The following is a 20,163-nucleotide window of genomic DNA, read 5'->3' as shown; positions in this document are numbered from 1 at the left end:
CGGGCCCGCTGCCAGTCTCTACGGCGTGTCGGAGTTTGTGGGAGCTGTTTCGATTGCTACAAGGTTCCTGGCTTACTGACCCAAGACATCAAAGTTGAGTGGTGATTTAATTAGCGAAGTCAGAGTGTTCACATTGTGCTGTTGGTTTTCGTGGTAGGCAGTTGGGGGTATTCCGGTGAGTAAAAGCGAGTGTTCGAGTTGGCGAAAGTTTGGTCACCATCCGTTGGAGTTTAACTGTATTTTGGTTATTTGAAGTCCAAGTGCACCAGCGGAATTATCTGCCTTGTGGCCGTTAGCGTTCCAATTACCTGCCCTGGCCGCTGACGTAAAGTTCTGCCAGTGTCCTTTCCTCACCGTGTTGTCGCTATCCAAAACGTGCGTGTAGTTTTGACAGCTTATGCACACTTGGTTGTGGGCGGCTACGCCTTTTACGTTTTGGCTTTGGAGTTCCTTGTGTACTGATCGGGGGTCCGTGACTGTCTCTTGGTTGGGTTGCCGGAGGATCGGATATACACTCCTGGAAATGGAAAAAGGAACACATTGACACCGGTGTGTCAGACCAACCATACTTTCTCCGGACACTGCGAGAGGACTATACAAGAAATGATCACACGCACGGCACAGCGGACACACCAGGAACCGCGGTGTTGGCCGTCAAATGGCGCTAGCTGCGCAACATTTGTGCACCGCCGCCGTCAGTGTCAGACAGTTTGCCGTGGTATACGGAGCTCCATCGCAGTCTTTAACACTGTTAGCATGCAGCGACAGCGTGGACGTGAACCGTATGTGCAGTTGACGGACTTTGAGCGAGGGCGTATAGTGGGCATGCGGGAGGCCGGGTGGACGTACCGGCGAATTGTTCAACACGTGGGGCGTGAGGTCTCCACAGTACATCGATGTTGTCGCCAGTGGTCGGCGGATGGTGCACGTGCCCGTCGACCTGCGACCGGACCGCAGCGACGCACGGATACACGCCAAGACCGTAGGATCCTACGCAGTGCCGTAGGGGACCGCACCGCCACTTCTCAGCAAATTAGGGACACTGTTGCTCCTGGGGTATCGGCGAGGACCATTCGCAACCGTCTCCATGAAGCTGGGCTACGGTCCCGCACACCGTTAGGCCGTCTTCCGCTCACGCCCCAACATCGTGCAGCCCGCCTCCTGTGGTGTCGCGACAGGCGTGAATGGAGGAACGAATGGAGACGTGTCGTCTTCAGCGATGAGAGTCGCTTCTGCCTTCTTGCCCATGATGGTCGTATGCGTGTTTGGCGCCATGCACGTGAGCGCCACAATCAGGACTGCATACGACCGAGGCACACAGGGCCAACACCCGGCATCATGGTGTGGGGAGCGATCTCCTACACTGGCCGTACACCTCTGGTGATCGTCGAGGGGACACTGAATAGTGCACGGTACATCCAAACCGTCATCGAACTCATCGTTCTACCATTCCTAGACCGGCAAGGGAACTTGCTGTTCCAACAGGACAATGCACGTCCGCATGTATCCCGTGCCACCCAACGTGCTCTAGAAGGTGTTAGTCAACTACTCTGGCCAGTAAGAGCTCCGGATCTGTCCCCCATTGAGCATGTTTGGGACTGGATGAAGCGTCGTCTCACGCGGTCTGCACGTCCAGCACGAACGCTGGTCCAACTGAGGCGCCAGGTGGAAATGGCATGGCAAGCCGTTCCACAGGACTACATCCAGCATCTCTACGATCGTCTCCATGGGAAAATAGCAGCCTGCATTGCTGCGAAAGGTGGATATACACTGTACAAGTGCCGACATTGTGCATGCTCTGTTGCCTGTGTCTATGTGCCTGTGGTTCTGTCAGTGTGATCATGTGATGTATCTGACCCCAGGAATGTGTCAATAAATTTTCCCCTTCCTGGGACAATGAATTCACGGTGTTCTTATTTCAATTTCCAGGAGTGTAGTTGGGCTGTCTACCTGCCTCCCCTAAGTGAACGTAAATATTTCGAGTGCAGACCGACCCCGGAAAATTCTGAGCGCCGCTGGCTCTACTGCCTTTTCTTATTGGTGTTTAATTGTGTATTTTAATGGCTTATAGCCGATGGTTCGAATTTGGATGCTTTTTGTTGGGTTTTAAATAATGGGCCTTTAGCCGCTTTGAAATTGAAAGTTCCTTACTTGTCAAGTCCTGCCTTGTTTGGGACTTCAGCCTCATTTAAAATATTTTTTTGGGTGATGCTTTGGGCCTTCTCCCTTTTGAAAATTTATTGTAGTTGTGTTTTTCAATAACGGGCCTTCACCTGCTTTAAAATTTAAATTCCTTTGAACGTACTGGATGTTTTGTCTGGCGATATTTAAAAAAACTTCGGTGTATTCCAATACAGTTTATTGTGCCGATGAACTCGGGGAACGTATTGGAATGGCTTTCAGTGCATCTGGGACACGCCAGTGATTTTTGGACATGTGCAATATCGATGAAGAGAAGTGCTGAGGTCTACCTTCACATTAACGCTGACCATGTGGATCACTTGTTGCTGTGTGTTTGTCCTCGCCTGCATATCTGTATTCTGGATCTTCGGAGATCGTTTTACAGTTTATATACTCAGTCGCATCGGGGAAACCATTGATTTTCAAACCTATGTTTATTGTGATTCTTTGCTTGTATCATTGTACTGTAGTCGGCTCATTGGTTTGCATCTATAACAATTCAACACCCTGTGTAAGACACGTTTCAAAAGATATGGTACAGGGCCTGGTGGTTGTTAGATGAGTACCATGTGACCATATTGTACTACTAAATGTATGTTCGAAAGGCTTCGTTTGCATACTAGCGTCTCTGAAATGTGGAGGAGGACATAGACAGTTTGAACCACACAAGGAGTAAGGGATACCATGTACATTACTGTCCTTAATCACCAGTTTAATTTACTTGCAGAAGATGATGAACATTACCGCCATCAACTTCGATACACTTCGTGTCTCACCTGATGATGTCTTGCGGAACGCTTGGCCCCCTTGCTCACCGGACCTGACACCATTACATATTAATTTTTGGGGCACGTGGAAACCATGATGTAGGATGTACCCGTGGAGTCACCACAAGATTTTTTGGCACGAATACAAGTAACATCAGTGTTACGCCGGAAATCCTTCTCAGGTTTGGGCAAGACAACATCAGGCAATACAGAAAATGTATCGAAGTTGGTATCAGCCACACTTGCTGTAAGTGACTTAAACTGGTTGCTGCTACGGCTGATTACGAGTTTAAGGACACTAAACGTATGAAGTCATCAGTTTCCTATTCTCCCCTAGGGCGGAGTTGGTGTACCGCATTTGCGTCCGTCTAGAGTGAAGTCTACAATGAAGCGCCAAAGAAACAGGTATAGGAACGCGTATTCAAATACAGAGATACGCAAACAGGCAGAATACGACGCTGCGGTTTGCGAAGCCTATGTAAGTGTTTGTCGGAGTTGCTACATCGGTTATTGGTGCTACAATGGCAGGTTTTCAAGATTTAAATGACTTTTCACTTGGTGCTATAGTTGGTGCACGAGCCATGGGACAAAGCATCTCTAAGGTAGCGATGAAGTGGTTACTTTGGCTTACGACCATTTCGCGAATGTATCGTGAATATCAGGAATCCGGTAAAACATCAAATTTCCGACATTACTGCTGACGGAAAAAGATCCTGCAAGAACGGGATGAACGACGATTGGAAATAATCGTCTAAAGTGACAGATGTGCAACCCGTCCGCAAATTGCTGCAGATTTCAATGCTGTGCTCAGCAAGTGTCAGCGTGCGAACCATTCGGAGCGGAAGGCCAACTCATCTACGCTTGACGACTGAGCGACACCAAGTTTTACGCTTCGCCTGGACCCGTAAAAACCGAAATTGGACTGTTGAAGACTGAAAACATGTCGCTTGGTAGGACGATTCTCATTTCCAATTGTATCGAGGATGGACGTGTACGGGTATGGAAACAACCTCATGAATCCATGGACCTTGCATGTTAGCATCTGGTGGAGGCTCTATAATGATGTGCGGCGTGTGCAGTTGGGGTGATATGGGATGCCTGATAAGTCTATATACGACTCTGACAGGTGAGATGTACATAAGGATCTTGTGTGATCACCTGCTCAAATGGTTCAAATGGCTCTGAGCACTATGGGACTTAAATCTATGGTCATCAATCCCCTAGAACTCAGAACTACTTAAACCTAACTAACCTAAGGACATCACTCAACACACAGTCATCACGAGGCAGAGAAAATCCCTTACCCCGCCGGGAATCGAACCCGGGAACCCGGGCGTGGGAAGCGAGAACGCTACCGCACGACCACGAGCTGCGGACTGTGATCACCTGCATCCATTCATGTCCACTGTGTTTTCTGACAGACTTGGGCATTTCCAGCAGGACAGTAGGAAACTCCCCACGTACAGAATTGCTACAGAGTGGTTCGAGGAACACGTTTCTGAGTTTAAACACTTCCGCTAACCACGAAACTCCCCAGAGATGATCATTATTGAAGAGATCTGTGCCAATTCTCGAGCGCGTTGCGTATTTGGCACTATCGATAGCCACTTGTATTTCTGTTTCCGTCTGGTTCGGCCTGCGCAGGCGCTGAGGCGGCTGCTGCCGTCTGGAGCGTTTTCTGCGGGGGGCCGCGCGCTCTCGGCTCGGGAGTTGGATTCGCACCGAGCTGGCGGTATTTTGCCTTCCGCCCCGGCACGGAGGTGTCGTCTCCTTGATCTGGCCATTGGGCAGTGTGCCGTGTTGATGATGTGGTGTAGAGGACAACAGATGGATTCCCGCACGAGATCGCTCGAGGTTCTCAGCCTCTGAAAAGGGTGCCACGATATCGCTTAGGTTGTGTATTTGGTCTGTCCGGGCTGCGTGGCGGAGTACGTTTCACCTTAATTCAGCTGGTTCATATTTTCTGCGTGCTTCCGTTTTGGCCGGAGTCTGGGTGTCGAGTTTTCTGCTGGTGTGTACCCTGTCGTCGCCCCTGTTTTCCCTCTCGGGGGGCGGCCGTATCTGTTGGTGGGAATTATTTAGCAGCGTGTGTTTTGCGTGGACCCGGTGTGCTCACGCGCCCTGATTCTGAGGTGAAATTTCTGTGGTCAGGCTGACTCAGTTGCTGCAGTGTGTGTTGTTGGTTTTCTGGCTGCCTGGGGACTGCGCGCGCGCCTGTTCCGTTTGTAATGTGGCACCAGTCTGATATTTTAAGTGTGCTTGTTAAGTTGCTAGCAATTGCTTTTAGCCTTGTGCTTACTTATTTTATTTAAATTGCTGGGCATTGTCATTTGTCTGTCCTTTTACCTTTATTGGTAGTGTCAATTAAGCATAAGACGATGTCCAAGGTGCTAGCAATTGATTTTAGCCTCGGAGTGTGTTTAATCCTATTTAAATTCTTGAGCATTAGCATTTGCTTGTTCTTTTACTCTTATTTATTTGTTGTGCCAGTAAGCCCTAAGATGTCGTCAGACCTGGGTATCTGTCAACCTTATTTTGGCTACTAGCGCTCAGGTGCAATATTGCCGGGCTTATCCCGGATTTGTCATTGAGAGCTTTTTATACTGTATTTTTAGTAGTAGGTTTGGCAAGTCCACTTGCGTATGGTATTTGTTGTGTTTACCCCTTCCCCCCTCCTTCCTCCTTCGTGTAAACTGATTTTGGCAAGAATGCAATGTGGCCTGTGTTATTACCTATGTAGGTTTGCCCGCTTCTGTAGTCGTAACATGTTTTGACCGGCAAGCGGCCCATGTTGGCGAAACTTTGTATGTGTTTGCGCTGTTAATGTTGAGCCTTGCCGTACATATATTTACTAATGTACGTGTTGTTGTGTTATGGATTTTTAGGGAATTTTTAGCTGAGATACCTGGTCGAAATTTTATCACTCTTTTGAAGAAGGTATAGGAAGGAGTAACTTCAACTGAAAATTTAATTGTAAATTATACATTTGTGCTTCACATTTAAAAATGTAACTGTATTAGGTGAAAGTATGTAGTTTAATGCACAACGATTATATGTCAAAGTATCAAATTGTAAAGTTTGTTTTGCAGTGATTCAAACGACACAAATGTTTCTCTGTTCACATATCACATTTTTATTACCATATATTAAAAGCAGTTTGATTGTTTGTGTCACTGTAAGTTGTAAACCATAGTGTAATTAATTACAATTAATTAATTGTTTTGGGGAAATGAACCTTGTATTGTATGTCCCCTTTTCATTAACCGAATCCCATCCAAATCGTCCGCTCAATATCTCCACACCCTCGTACATTACGGTTTACTGGTGAGCCCTGCTGGATTCAAGTTGTCATTTCGCTCCATCACTGCTTCAGACATTAGTCTTGTCCACGCCACGTCGTGTTGCGGCACTCCTGCGTGCTCGCGAGGGCCCTGCACGTTATTAGGCAGGAGTACCAGTTTTATTGGCTCTTCTGTGTATGTGCAAGTGAAGGAAAGACTTCTAAATGTTTACACTGCTTGTATACGTGGCGGAACGCGCATGGTATGAACCTATTGGGACGTTAGAAACCGTCTAAAAACCACATCCATGGTGATCGGCACACCGACCTTCGACGTTAATCTGCCGGCGAGATTCGAACTAGAGCCGGCGCGCCTCCCCGTCCCGGAAACAAGGGAGTTAACATGCACTGCTATCCAGGCGGGTGAATTAAATTTGTGTCCACTGACAGTAATGCACGTCGTGTGCTTTATTCCTTGCCTCGCTTGTGTGGTCCCAAACGGCCTACGTTTTCCTCCACATTTCAGATACCCTTGCATGCAAATGAAGAGTTTTCGAATAATAGATTTTTAGCAGAATATCCGCACATGGTACCCATACACCAACCACTGCGCCTTGTTCGATTAACGTAACTTTTGTACACCCTGTACGTAATAACTTAAATATAACGATTGATAAATGGTGGAAGCTAAAGCGGAAGTTGTGGGCACTTGTTTTCAAAAACATGGACTAGCACGTCCAGAAGTGAGTTCCAGCGATTGTGAATATATTGCTCCCATTTTACATTGCGATTACAAGGGAATCACAAATTGCAGGTTCTGAATGATGGCGTCTGTGACATATGGCATGGTTATGTATGGGTGCTTAATGTTGTACTCACAATGGAATACTTACGCCTACAAATGAGTAAGATGACACAACCATTGACAAACTACGCCTACGGTTCTTCATAACACGAAGTACCTTGATGCGGTTTTTCCTAACCTCAGTTTAGCACATCAAATCAGTCATTCCTATCGGGATGCTACTAGAATGAAACTGAACGTGAGTGAATAATTTATTCTCAACAAACATGTAGAGTGCAAAAAATTGGGTAAATATCAGTTACACAATATCAGACTTTTCCTTACATGTACTTTCGAGATTGGCGGAACATATGTTTGACTTTCTTTAGATCGCGTCTCGAATTATTGGACGGGCACAAAAGTATGATGTTAGGAAGAATCCCAACCGATTCCGTGCCCTAAAGCTGCATCATCAGGTGCAACATCATAGACATACCCATCGCTTCTTATCAAAGTTTACTATTCAGTGAATAATGTCGATAGTATGGCGAACGAAAGGTAACGAAGAGCTGCACTGAATAGTAAATTTTGACTAGGAGCGATGTGTATTCCTATGATCTTTTAACCTTGTTGGACCTGATGATGCAGCTTTAGTCCACCAAAGCTGGTTGGGTTTGAATAAATAACAATTTACCCTCTATTAGCTGTATTCTCCCTGACATCGCGCCTTTCAAAAGCTGACGATGCCCAGAATATAAAGTAGTTTGTGCAAGAAGTTGGCTGATACTGCTTAGCGGTGACAGAAGATCTTCATCCTCGGTGGCACTTTCAGAAAACGCTCAGTGGACAAAAAAATGGAACTCAACACATTTCCTGCGGGTGTTCCCCTACCTGCCTAACCTGAGAGCGCATTTCTCCTATTGGAGTACGGACAGCAATTGTATTGCACCGACGACCTGTTCGCTGGGGTGTTGGCCGTTGTGCAGATGATGTACGTGGCATACCTGCAATTCTCTGGCTACACAGTGGATGCCGTATGCTGTCTTCTAACTTCAAGGACTGAAATGACCTCAACACAAGACACACCTCGCGTCAAGATTTCTATTTGCTCCCAAGCCAGGAACAGAATTAGACTCAAGTATTCTCCCTTAAAGAAGCGCTTCAGTTGTGAGGTGACTATAATTTCGCACCTTATCACTCAACCACATACTTTGCCACGATCCAAAATCACAATTAGGTATCATGTGATATGTTTTACATCGTGTATATGAATATACAGGGTGATTCAAAAAGAATACCACAACTTTAGGAATTTAAAACACTGCAACGACAAAAGGCAGAGCTAAGCACTATCTGTCGGCGAATTAAGGGAGCTATAAAGTTTCATTTAGTTGTACATTTGTTCTCTTGAGGCGCTGTTGACTAGGCGTCAGCGTCAGTTGATGCTAAGATGGCGACCGCTCAACAGAAAGCTTTTTGTGTTATTGAGTACGGCAGAAGTGAATCGACGACAGTTGTTCAGCGTGCATTTCGAACGAAGTATGGTGTTAAACCTCCTGATAGGTGGTGTATTAAACGTTGGTATAAACAGCTTACAGAGAATGGGTGTTTGTGCAAAGGGAAAAGTTCTGGACGGCCGAGAACGAGTGATGAAAATGTAGCACACATCCAGCAACCATTTGTTCGCAGCCCAGGAAAATCGACTCGCAGAGCTAGCAGAGAGCTGCAAATTCCACAATCAACTGTATGGAGAGTCCTACGAAAAAGGTTAGCTATGAAACCTTATCGTCTGAAATTGGTTCAAGCACTGTCTGCAGCTGATAAGATTAAAAGAATCGATTTCTGTGATTTTATCCGTGCTCAAATGGAAACTGATAAATCTTTCGTTTCAAAGATTGTGTTTAGTGATGAAGCAACTTTCCACACTAATGAGAAAGTCAACCGTCACAATGTCTGTATTTGGGGCACTGAGAATCTGCGGGAAACAACTCAGTATGAACATGACTCGCCTAAGGTGACCGTTTTCTGTGCCATTTCAGCCAATAAAGTTTTTGGTCCCTTTTTCTTCGAAGGTGCTACTGTAACTGGACTACAGTATCTGGAGATGTTAGAGAATTGGCTGTTCCCGTAGCTTGAACAAGAAGCACAACAATTCATATTTCAGCAGGATGGAGCTCCACCACATTGGCACTTATCTGTCCATAACTACCTGAACGTCAACTACCCGAGGCGATGGATCGGCCGCCAGGCAGCCCGTGACAGAGCACTTCATCACTGGCCTCCAAGAAGCCCTGATCTTACCCCCTGAGATTTTTTCTTTTGGGGGTATGTTAAGGATATGGTGTTTCGGCCACATCTCCCAGCCACCATTGATGATTTGAAACGAGAAATAACAGCAGCTATTCAAACTGTTACGCCTGATATGCTACAGAGAGTGTGGAACGAGTTGGAGTATCGGGTTGATATTGCTCGAGTGTCTGGAGGGGGCCATATTGAACATCTCTGAACTTGTTTTTGAGTGAAAAAAACCTTTTTAAATACTCTTTGTAATGATGTATAACAGAAGGTTATATTATGTTTTTTTTATTAAATACACATTTTTAAAGTTGTGGTATTCTTTTTGAATCACCCTGTATAAAGGAGACTGACATTGTCACGTACACCTTGTAAATAATTGTTAACGCTTATTGCATGAAAGGTGACGGATTGTCTTTATTATAAAAACGGCGTAATGAATGATTGCCTATACTAGTAGAGGTTGGAACGCCAGTGGAAATGAAACGGCTGGTGGAACTGAAGCCCTGGGTCGAAGACCCACACAGGTGTGTTGGTTATACTTATACACAGGAAATAGCAAGACGGACGTCCCAGCACCTAAGAGCTGGAGCACAATAGAGTCGCTACCGGCCGGTTTGTAGCCGAACTGGAAGGATTATACTACGGAAACGCTGAGAATCTTGGACGCAGGTGAGAGGAACGGAGAAGCAGCACCTCGGAAACCACGCAGGCTGGATTATTTCCCAGGATTTTTACTCAGAAGCGTACCATTGTACGAGTACAGGTTTTTCTTCGCAAACTTTCCGCGTTGGACGACAAAAGTCTATAATATGTTTGGTCACTGTTCGGAAGAATCTGTAGACAGGGAGAATATTCCGCGGTTTCGGGAATATGATTGGTTTTCGGAATTACGATAGCGGGTAGCCAAGCCTTGCTGGGTAACCAGTGGTGGAGAGACGAGGTCTTCCGTTGTGAGCGCCCGTGCGTGACGGTCGTTCGATATCAGCTTTTGTTGGCACAGACCGACTTGCTGTCTTTGCTCTCAATAGAGTTCATAGTTAGAACACTTAGGAACTGTACTGTTGCGAACCTATACGATTCTGGACTTCACCTCAGGGTTGGAAGGCGTCGTTGAGAACGCAGCGTTCAGTGATTGAGAGCACTTCCTCTGCCTATAGTTACGTTGAGACGTCATGTGGACTCCGTTCTTGTGGTTGGGAGTTGGCGTATCTCATCTGTAGAACACAGAGAGGAGAAGACAGTATTAGAGCATATTAGTCAGCGGACCACCTTCTGCCGACCTAGTGTTTGGAAGAGTTTATTTATGGCTGGAGTTATTTCATCGTCGCGGACGAGTACGAGAACCATCGGTTCGACGCACAGGACGCATTACATACGGTGATATTGCAAATTGCTTCGAATTACTAGGACTATAAAAGCTAAACAGCTGTGATCACGTTAGTTTATTTCCACTGAGGTTAGACACCACCGTAGATCATCTTTGAAAATAGTGTCCTCTAGTATTTGGTACGTGGATATTTCAGTCATTTCGCGTTATTGATATTACGTAGCGCAGTCATAATAAGGAGCAGAGTTGGCAATTAATCAGCAATTTATTTAGGAAATGTAAACTTTGTAATACAAAGGTTGTTTAATCTGCAATAAATATATAAACAGGAACAACGTTTATCATTTAGTAGGGTTAGTGCCTACATCATTCAATTATGTTAAGATTGTAGTTTATAGAATTAAGAGATCCTAAGATCTGCTTCAGGGGGTATTCAGACAGGGCCAAATCTTCATGTTAGCTTTTGTTATTTTCCGTTGTGCACATTCATTTGACACCCGCCTGGAGCAGCATCTTGGACAGTGTGTTTCAGACCCACCAGGAAAGTACAGAATCGTCAGTCGAGTAAACAGATTATCAACTCTGTTCACATAGAAACGATTTCCTGCACTTCTTGTGTCTCAAGCAATACTTCTTAAAATGAAACTAACACAATCCACTTCTGTAGCTATGACGAGTGCTGTTTCTAGGTTGATCTCTGGGGAGGGGGCAACTCTCTTCTATCGCTCCCGGCCGTGAATTGTTCTGGAGGGAAATCTTTGCTCACATTATACTCCGCTCTTTTCTGGACGCGCATCGTCTTCTTTGTGCGCAGGCGACGAATCACAACATCCGTTCCAAAAACATTACGTCCCACAACATGGGTCATGAATCTACCAGCCATCACCTGAAACTTAGACTCCTTTCAAAAGTTTTCTCGAAGTTTCCATATCCTCGGCCCTTATTATTAGCACTCCTCCATTCAAAAATGCCCGGAGCCCGAAACTTTCTGTCAGAAGATTCCTCGGAGGTTAGCTCGCGACCATCGTTTATGATCCTGTGCGTTCCTTCACGCTAAAAGGACGTCCTTTCACCTTCTTCCGCCGCCGACACTCTTTCTCTAGGTACGCTATTCAGAATTTTTTCCCCCTCCTAACAGAAAGAAACCTCCCGTGCACTCTGGTTGCTCTACAGTGTTTCTGCGGCCTTCAGCGTTGTAGACCGCCGCCTCCTTGCTCTGTTCTCTGTCTCGACAGTAAATGTCCCCCCCCCCCCTCCCACCAGCACCCTGCAGGGTATCACAAGTCTCTTCCCAGCCCATCTTTACTCAACAGCTGCTTCTGAGGAACGCGTGGCCCACTTTGACTTTTCCGTCAGCGATAATTAACTTCTAGATATTCGGTACTACAAAACTAGCCAGTATCACCCAATGAAATGTTCAATAACTCGATTGTGCGTTGTAAACAGTGATGCAATACATTACTGGCCATAAAAATTGCTACACCACGAAGAAATGCAGATGATCAACGGGTATTAATTGGACAAATGTATTATAGTAGAACTGACACGTGATTACATTTTCACGCGATTTGGGTGCATAGATCCTGAGAAATCAGTACCCAGAACAACCACCTCTGTACTTAATAACGGCCTTGATACGGCTGGGCATTGAGTCAAACAGACCTTGGATGGCGTGTACAGGTAGAGCTGCCCATGTAGCTTCAACACGAAACCACAGCTCATCAAGAGTAGTGACTGGCGTGTACTGACGAGCTAGTTGCTCGGTCACCGTTGAGCAGACGTTTTCAATTGGTGAAAGATCTGGAAAATGTGCTGCCCAGGGCAGCAGTCGAACATTTTCTCTAACCAGAAAGGCCCGTACAGGACCTGCAACATACGGTCGTGAATTATCCTGCTAAAACGTAGGGTTTCACGGGAATCCAATGAAGGGTAGAGCCAGGGGTCGTAACACATCTGAAATGTAACGCCCACTGTTCGAAGTGGCGTCAATGCGAACAAGACGTGACCGAGACGTGTAACCAATGGCACCCCTTACAATCACGCCGGGTGATACGCCAGTATGGCGATGACGAATACACGCTTCCAATGTGCGTTCACTGCGATGACGCCAAACACGGATGTGACCATCATGATGCTGTAAAAAGAACCTGGATTCATGACGTTTTGCCATTCGTGCACCAGGTTCGTCGTTGAGTACACCATCGCAGGCGCTCCTGTCTGTGATTTAGCGTCGAGGGTAACCGCAGCCATGGTCTCCGAGCTGATAGTCCATGCTGCTGCAGACGTCGTCGAACTGTTCGTGCAGATGATTGTTGTCTTGCAAACGTCCCCATCTGTTGACTCAGGGATCGCGACGTGGCTGCACGATCCGTTACAGCCATGCGGATAAGATGCCTGTCATCTCGACTGCTAGTGATACGAGGCCGTTGGGACCCAGCACGGTGTTCCGTATTACCCTCTTGAACCCACCGATTCTATATTCTGCTAACAGTCATTGGCTCTCGACCAACTCGAACAGCAATGTCGCGATACGAAAAGCCGGAATCGCGATAGGTTACAACGCGACCTTTATCAAAGTCGGAAACGTGATGGTACGCATTTCTCCTCCTTACACGAGGTATCACAAGAATGTTTCACCAGGCAACGCCTGTCAAATGCTGTTTGTGTACGAGAAATCGGTTGGAAAGTTTCCTTATGTCAGCACGTTGTAGGTGTCACGACCGGCGCTAATGATCTGCATGTCACAGAATCTTCTTCCTGTCCTTTAAATTTCGGGTCTGTAGCACATCATCTACGTGTTGTATCAATTTTAATGGCCAGTAGTGTATAAATATAAATCTACAAGAACAGTAAACGATGATGGCACAATCTTGCTCTTTAAAATGGTCTACGCAACGAACTAAAAGACGGGATTTCGAGAACGATTTGAACAAAATTGGGGAAACTAAATCGAACATAGGAAATGCAACTTAGAACTGAACTAAGAACGTTGGAAATGGAACGAGGACTAGTGAGACTGAGGAAAGAACGAGACCGAGATGAACGGGACGGTGAACGACTGTTCCTCAGAAGCCGATCTTCAGTTCTTCCGTTCAGTGAACGCTTTGGGCCGTCCTTTTGTGAATTACCCACTCCTAAAGAGTACAGCGACGTGTCACAATCGAGTTATAGGCTGCGGGAGGGCTTTTTAAGTCAACAATTGCTAGTAGGTGTGGGCAGACCAGGGGCGAGATGAGTGTAGCGCCTGTGACATTGTGAACAGTGGCCAGGTAGCTGCGATGGTAGGCGCGGCGGCTACTGTCAGCTGTCAGGGAGAGGCAGAGAGAGGGACAGAGGCGAATGTCAAGGGCGGGGTCCCGACCCAGCCTCTGACACACAGCCTCAGCACGGGTCGCGGGTGTCCCGTACTGGAGGCGCGCCCAGCGTCACCAGAGCAGAACAGTGATCCCGCCACCGCTTCAGCTCACCGCTCAGACAACGATACTCGATGGCGGAACGTGGAATGTCGACCGAATCCCATTGCGTACAGTCGAATCACTATCACTGCTGCAGCTGGCGACTCATACAACGTGATTATTTACTCTCTCTCACAACCTGCCATATCACGTACAAGGAGCGTTTAGTAGTAATGCAACACATTTTTTTTTTTTTTCGATAGCAAGTTGGTTTTAGAAATAATTCAAAAGCCATGATCACTTAAATACTGTTTACTACATGACCGGTTTCAACACACTAAAGGTGCCATAATCGTATCTGAATGTAGCTTATCATGTATAAATATTTTGGATATAACGATACAAGAGGCAGACCAGCTGATATAAAATCATTGCCACAGAAATAAAAATAAAAATAAAAGTTCAAATGTGTATGAAATCTTATGGGACTTAACTGCTAAGGTCGTCAGTCCCTAAGCTTACACACTACTTAACCTAAATTATCCTAAGGACAAACACACACACCCATGCCCGAGGGAGGACTCGAACCTCCGCCGGGACCAGCCGCACAGTCCATGACTAAAAATTAAAAAACAACTGCTCTCATGGTCATTCTATTCCAGCAGATGTATAAAATCGAAGTCACGGGATAAAACTATTTGCAATACTTCTATCTTGTGACTTCGGTTTTATATATCTGATGGCATAGAATGACCAAGAGAGGAGTTGTTTTTTATTTTTGCGACAATGATTTTATATCAGCTAGTCTGACTCTTGCATCGTTATATACAAATGAGTTATACGTGTTAAGCTACATTCAGATACGACGATGGCATCTTTAGTGTGTTGAAACCGGTCATCTAGCAAACAGTGTTTAAGCGATATTGGATTTTGAATTATTTCTACACCAGAGTGATCGCCCCACAACACACTATGTGTTCACTGCAAAAAGGTTGGTTTTATTCAGGAAGCCAATACACCATATTTTTCTCCACTCTTTTCGTTACAAAACCATGTTTTTCAACATAATCTCCGTGTAGTACAGTGGCCTTACGCTCTCTGACTGGAAAGACCTGTACGCCTGCATATCGCTCGGTGTTGCAGCAGACATCTTGCTGCGTCAGTAACCTGCCAATCATCCACGTGTTGCTTCCCGCAGAGAGCATCCTTCATTGGACCAAACGACAGCCGCGCTGAGTGGCCGCGCGGTTCGAGGCGCCATGTCACGCATTGCGCGGCCCCTCCCGCCAGAGGTTCGAATCTTCTCTCGGGCATGGTTGTGTGTGCTGTTTTTAGCATAAGTTAGTTTAACTTAGTTTAAGTAGTGTGTAAGTATAAGAACCGATGATCTCAGCAGTTTGGTCCCTTAGGAATTCACACATTGTAAGTAGGCTGTTTAGCTTTTTATGTTGTTAACGTCACGTAGCGGTCTGTATGAAAATCACTGGCTCTGCTATGTGCAGTCTGTGGCTAATTTGCATTGTTGGAATATTTGCTATTGTAGTGTTGGGCAGTTGGATGTGAGCAGCGCGTAGGGTTACGCAGTTGGGGGTGAGCTGCCAGCAGTGGTGGATGTTGGGAGAGAGATGGCAGCATTTTGAGAGGGGACGATCTGGATGTGTGTCCATCAGAAAGAGTAAATACATTGTTTGTTCTCCATCAAAATCTCACATTTGCTAACTATGCCTGTCAGTAGTTAGTGCTTTCAGTAGTTAGAATCTTTTATTTAGCTGGCAGTATTGGGGCTCGTTGTATTTCAGTAGTTCGAGTAACGAAGATTTTTGTGAGGTAAGTGATTCATGAAATGTATTGGTTATTGTTAGTCCGGGCCATTCTTTTGTAGGGATTATTGAAAGTCAGACTGCGTTGCGCGAAAAATATTGTGTGTCAGTTTAGTGTTGATCAGAATAAGTAAAGAGAGAAATGTCTGAGTACGTTCAGGTTTGCTCAGCTGTTTGAAAATCAAATAACGTAAGGGATTTACTAGCACAGTAATTTATTATTTTCCAAAGGGGACGTTTCAACACATTTGAAAATTTGAATAACTAAACAGAGGTGGGCTGCGAGGTGCGAGATCAGGGCTGTAGGGAGGATGAGGAAGAACAGCCCAATGGAGTTTTGTGAGCTTCTCTCGGCTGCGCAGACTTGAGCGAGGGCTTGCGCTGTCACGGAGAAGGAATAGTTCGCTTTTTGTGGCGACGATCACGCTGAAGTCGTTTCTTCAGTTTCCTGAGGGTCTACATTTACATCTACATCTACATGATTACTCTGCAATTCACATTTAAGTGCTTGGCAGAGGGTTCATCGAACAACAATCATACTACCTCTCTACCATTCCACACCCGAATAGCGCGCGGGAAAAACGAACACCCAAACATTTCTGTTCGAGCTCTGATTTCTGTTATTTTGTTTTGATGATCTTTCCTACCTATGTAGGTTGGACTCAACAAAATATTTTTGCATTCGGAAGAGAAAGTTGGCAAATAGATCTCGCCGCGACGAAAAACGTCTTTGCTTTAATGACTTCCATCCCAACTCGCGTGTCATATCTGCCACACTCTCTCCCCTATTACGTGATAATACAAAACGGGCTACCATTTTTTGCACCTTTTCGATGTCCTCCGTCAATCCCACCTCGTAAGGATCCCACACCGCGCAGCAATATTCTAATAGAGGACGAACGAGTGTAGTGTAAGCTGTCTCTTTAGTGGACTTGTTGCATCTTCTAAGTGTCCTGCCAATGAAACACAACCTTTGGCTCGCCTTCCCCACAATATTGTCTATGTGGTCTTTCCAACTGAAGTTGTTCGTAATAGGGTGGCACAATATACTTCCGAGTTTGTCGTTGCAACGGGAGGGAAGACATCAAAAGGAATAGTCCCTTCAGAGACTGAGAAGACCAGCGCCAATACCTTATCGGCTGAGACTGCAGCTTTGTGGTTTGTCTTCAGAGAAGAGGTGGTGAGGCACCAGCCCACGCATTGGCGTTTTGTTTCCACTTCGCAGGCAGAAGTGGCCGAACGGTTCTAGGCGCTACAGTCTGGAACCGCGCTGCTGCTGAGGTCGCAGGTTTGCATCCTGCCTCGGGCATGGATGTGTGTGTTGTCCTTAGGTTAGTTAGGTTTAAGTAGTTCTAAGTTCTAGGGGACTGATGATCTCAAAAGTTAAGTCCCATAGTGCTCAGAGCCATTTGAACCGTTTTATTTCCACTCGGAAGTGATGAACCCATGTTTCATCGCCTGTTCGGTGTTCAACAAAAGAACTGTCGATCAGCCTCGTATCGCGCACATATTGTCCTTTGTAGCTCTTCATGGTCTTCTGCTAGGCGGCGAGAAACCCAGTGGTCACGCACACTGGAGAGCTCCAGCTGGTGGGTGAGTGAGAAACGTGCAGTTCAGCAGCGAAGAGATGGTTGACCACCCCGAATGAGACGGTCCGCAAGTTCCGACATTGCAGGAATCACAGGTGTGTGCGGCCGGCCGGTACGTGGCAGACGGACTGGTCTGCACGGCCTTCCTACAGTGATGCTCGTCTAACGACTCACCATGCTTTTGTTCACTGCGATGTCTCCGCATATCAACAAGGCTGACTGAACATGAACACAGCTGGGGATTAGATAAATGGGACTCCATCTTTGCTGAACATGTGCTCAAAGAAAGACACAGATATCTAACACGCACAGGAGTACTACGTGTAGCCAACAGAGGCAGAATACTCAGTCTACTAGAAGCACTTGACATTAGCAAACACTTAGCCCTAAACCCCCAGCTGGTTCTAAATGACTAAGTGCAGCTGAGCACTCTTAAACTTTACACAATAAAGTAAACCTGCTACTAACCACTAAGTGTCCCAATAGTAAGCAAATTCACACCCCAATATAACGTACACTACTGGCCATTAAAATTGCTTCACCAAAAATAAATGCAGATGATAAACGGGTATTCATTGGGCAAATATATTATACTAGAACTGACATGTGACTATATTTTCACGCAATTTGAGTGCATAGATCCTGAGAAATCAGTACCCAGAACAACCACCTCTGGCCGTAATAACGGCCTTGATACGCCTGGGCATTGAGTCAAACAGAACTTGGATGGCGTCTACAGGAACAGCTGCCCATGCAGCTTCAACACGATACCACAATTCATCAAGAGTAGTGACTAGCGTATTGTGACGAGCCAGTTGCTCGGCCACCATTGACCAGACGTTTTCAGTTGGTGAGAGATATGGAGAATGTGCTGGCCAGGGAAGCAGTCGAACATTTTCTGTATCCAGAGAGACCCGTACAGGACCTGCAATATGCGGTCGTGCATTATCCTGCTGAAATGTAGGGTTTCGCAGGGATCGAATGAAGGGTAGAGCCACGGGTCGTAACACATCTGAAATGTGACGTCCACTATTCAAAGTGCCGTCAATGCGAACAAGACGTGACCGAGACGTGTAACCAATGGCACCCCATATCATCACGCCGGGTGATATGCTAGTATGCCGATGACGAATACACGCTTCCAATGTGCGTTCACCACGATGTCGCCAAATACGGATGCGACCATGATGATGCTGTAAACAGAACCTGGATTCATCCGAAAAAATGACGTTTTACCATTCGTGCACCCAGGTTCGTTGTTGAGTATACCATCGCAGGTGCTCCTGTCTGTTATGCAGCGTCAAGGGTAACCGCAGGCATGGTCTCGAAGCTAATAGTCCATGCTGCTGCAAACGTCGTCGAACTTTTCGTGCAGATGCTTGTTGTGTTGCACACGTCCCCATCTGCTGACTCAGGGATCGAGACGTGGCTGCACGATCCGTTACAGCCATGCGGATAAGATGCCTGTCATCTCGACTGCTAGTGGTACGAGGCCGTTGGGATCGAGCAAGATGTTCCGTCTTACCGTAGTGTACGCACCGATTCCATATTCAGTCACTGGATCTCGACCAATGCGAGCAGCAATGTCGCGATACGATAACCTGCAATCGCGATAGGATACAATCCGACCTTTACCAAAGTTCTCCTTCCACCGGGCAACGCCTGTCAACTACTGTTTGTGTATGAGAAATCGGTTGGAAACTTTCCTCATGTCAGCACGTTGTAGGTGTCGCCATCCGCGCCAACCTTGTGTGAATGCTCTGAAAAGCTAATCATTTGCGTATCACAGCATCTGCTTCTTGTCGGTTAAATTTCGCGTCTGTAGCACGTCATCTTCGTGGTGTAGCAATTTGTATGGCCAGTAGTGTAATATCCCTTATCTGTTTACATTACTTACTGTAACTCATCTGTAACAATTCAGTATTTGGTATATATTACAGCACAATTTTCTGATATCAAAATTTAACCCCCAAAGGAAACATCGCTGTTGTACAACCAACAATTAATGTCCTGTACAACTATTCACAACAAATACAAAAAAGTTGTAATTTTGTAATGATGTGCGTTCTAAATAATTCTAATTGTTATCATAAATGGTACTGACAATCCATATAATGTGATTTATTATGTTAAAGAACAGTTTTACAGTGCAAAAAGTGAGAAGATCCGTTTGACAATTCCAAAGATAGTATCACAACTAAAGATCGTACGTAAGGGCATTGTATCTTAGTCCAGAATGCAAGTTCCTTGTAAACAATAGCCAGTAGTTATCTGTAGATGGCCTAATAAGCCGGAGACTAGTACAACAAAAAATCACCTAAGTGTTATTCAACCCTCAAATTTGCAAGAGCCTATGAATGTCTATGATGCTCTGGTTTTACACCAAAAGCAACTCAATGACAGCTATCTGCTTGGAAAGCACTTCCGTTACATACACCATTTTTAAGGCTACATATTAATGCTACCACCTCACGGAACTTTATGACAGTGTAAGAGTTGAAACGGGAATATTCCACCCCGTTCAACAACATATACCGCATTGAGTGAGAGAAAAACAATGTGTTGCATTACTTATTGCACCCCACTCGCGTGTGTAGCAAGCAGCGAGAACACCATCGTGTACCAGAAGCTCGCTACTACGTCTCGGGGATGCCATGGAACTTTGCTAATTGGCTAACGTTCGTGTCGTCGTTGTGTAAGTCGATGCGATCGCGAAATACCA

This window comes from Schistocerca gregaria, chromosome 8 (genome assembly GCF_023897955.1).
Source record: "Schistocerca gregaria isolate iqSchGreg1 chromosome 8, iqSchGreg1.2, whole genome shotgun sequence".
NCBI classification, from domain to species: Eukaryota; Metazoa; Arthropoda; class Insecta; order Orthoptera; family Acrididae; genus Schistocerca; species Schistocerca gregaria.
Note: the sequence above shows the minus strand (reverse complement) of the source record.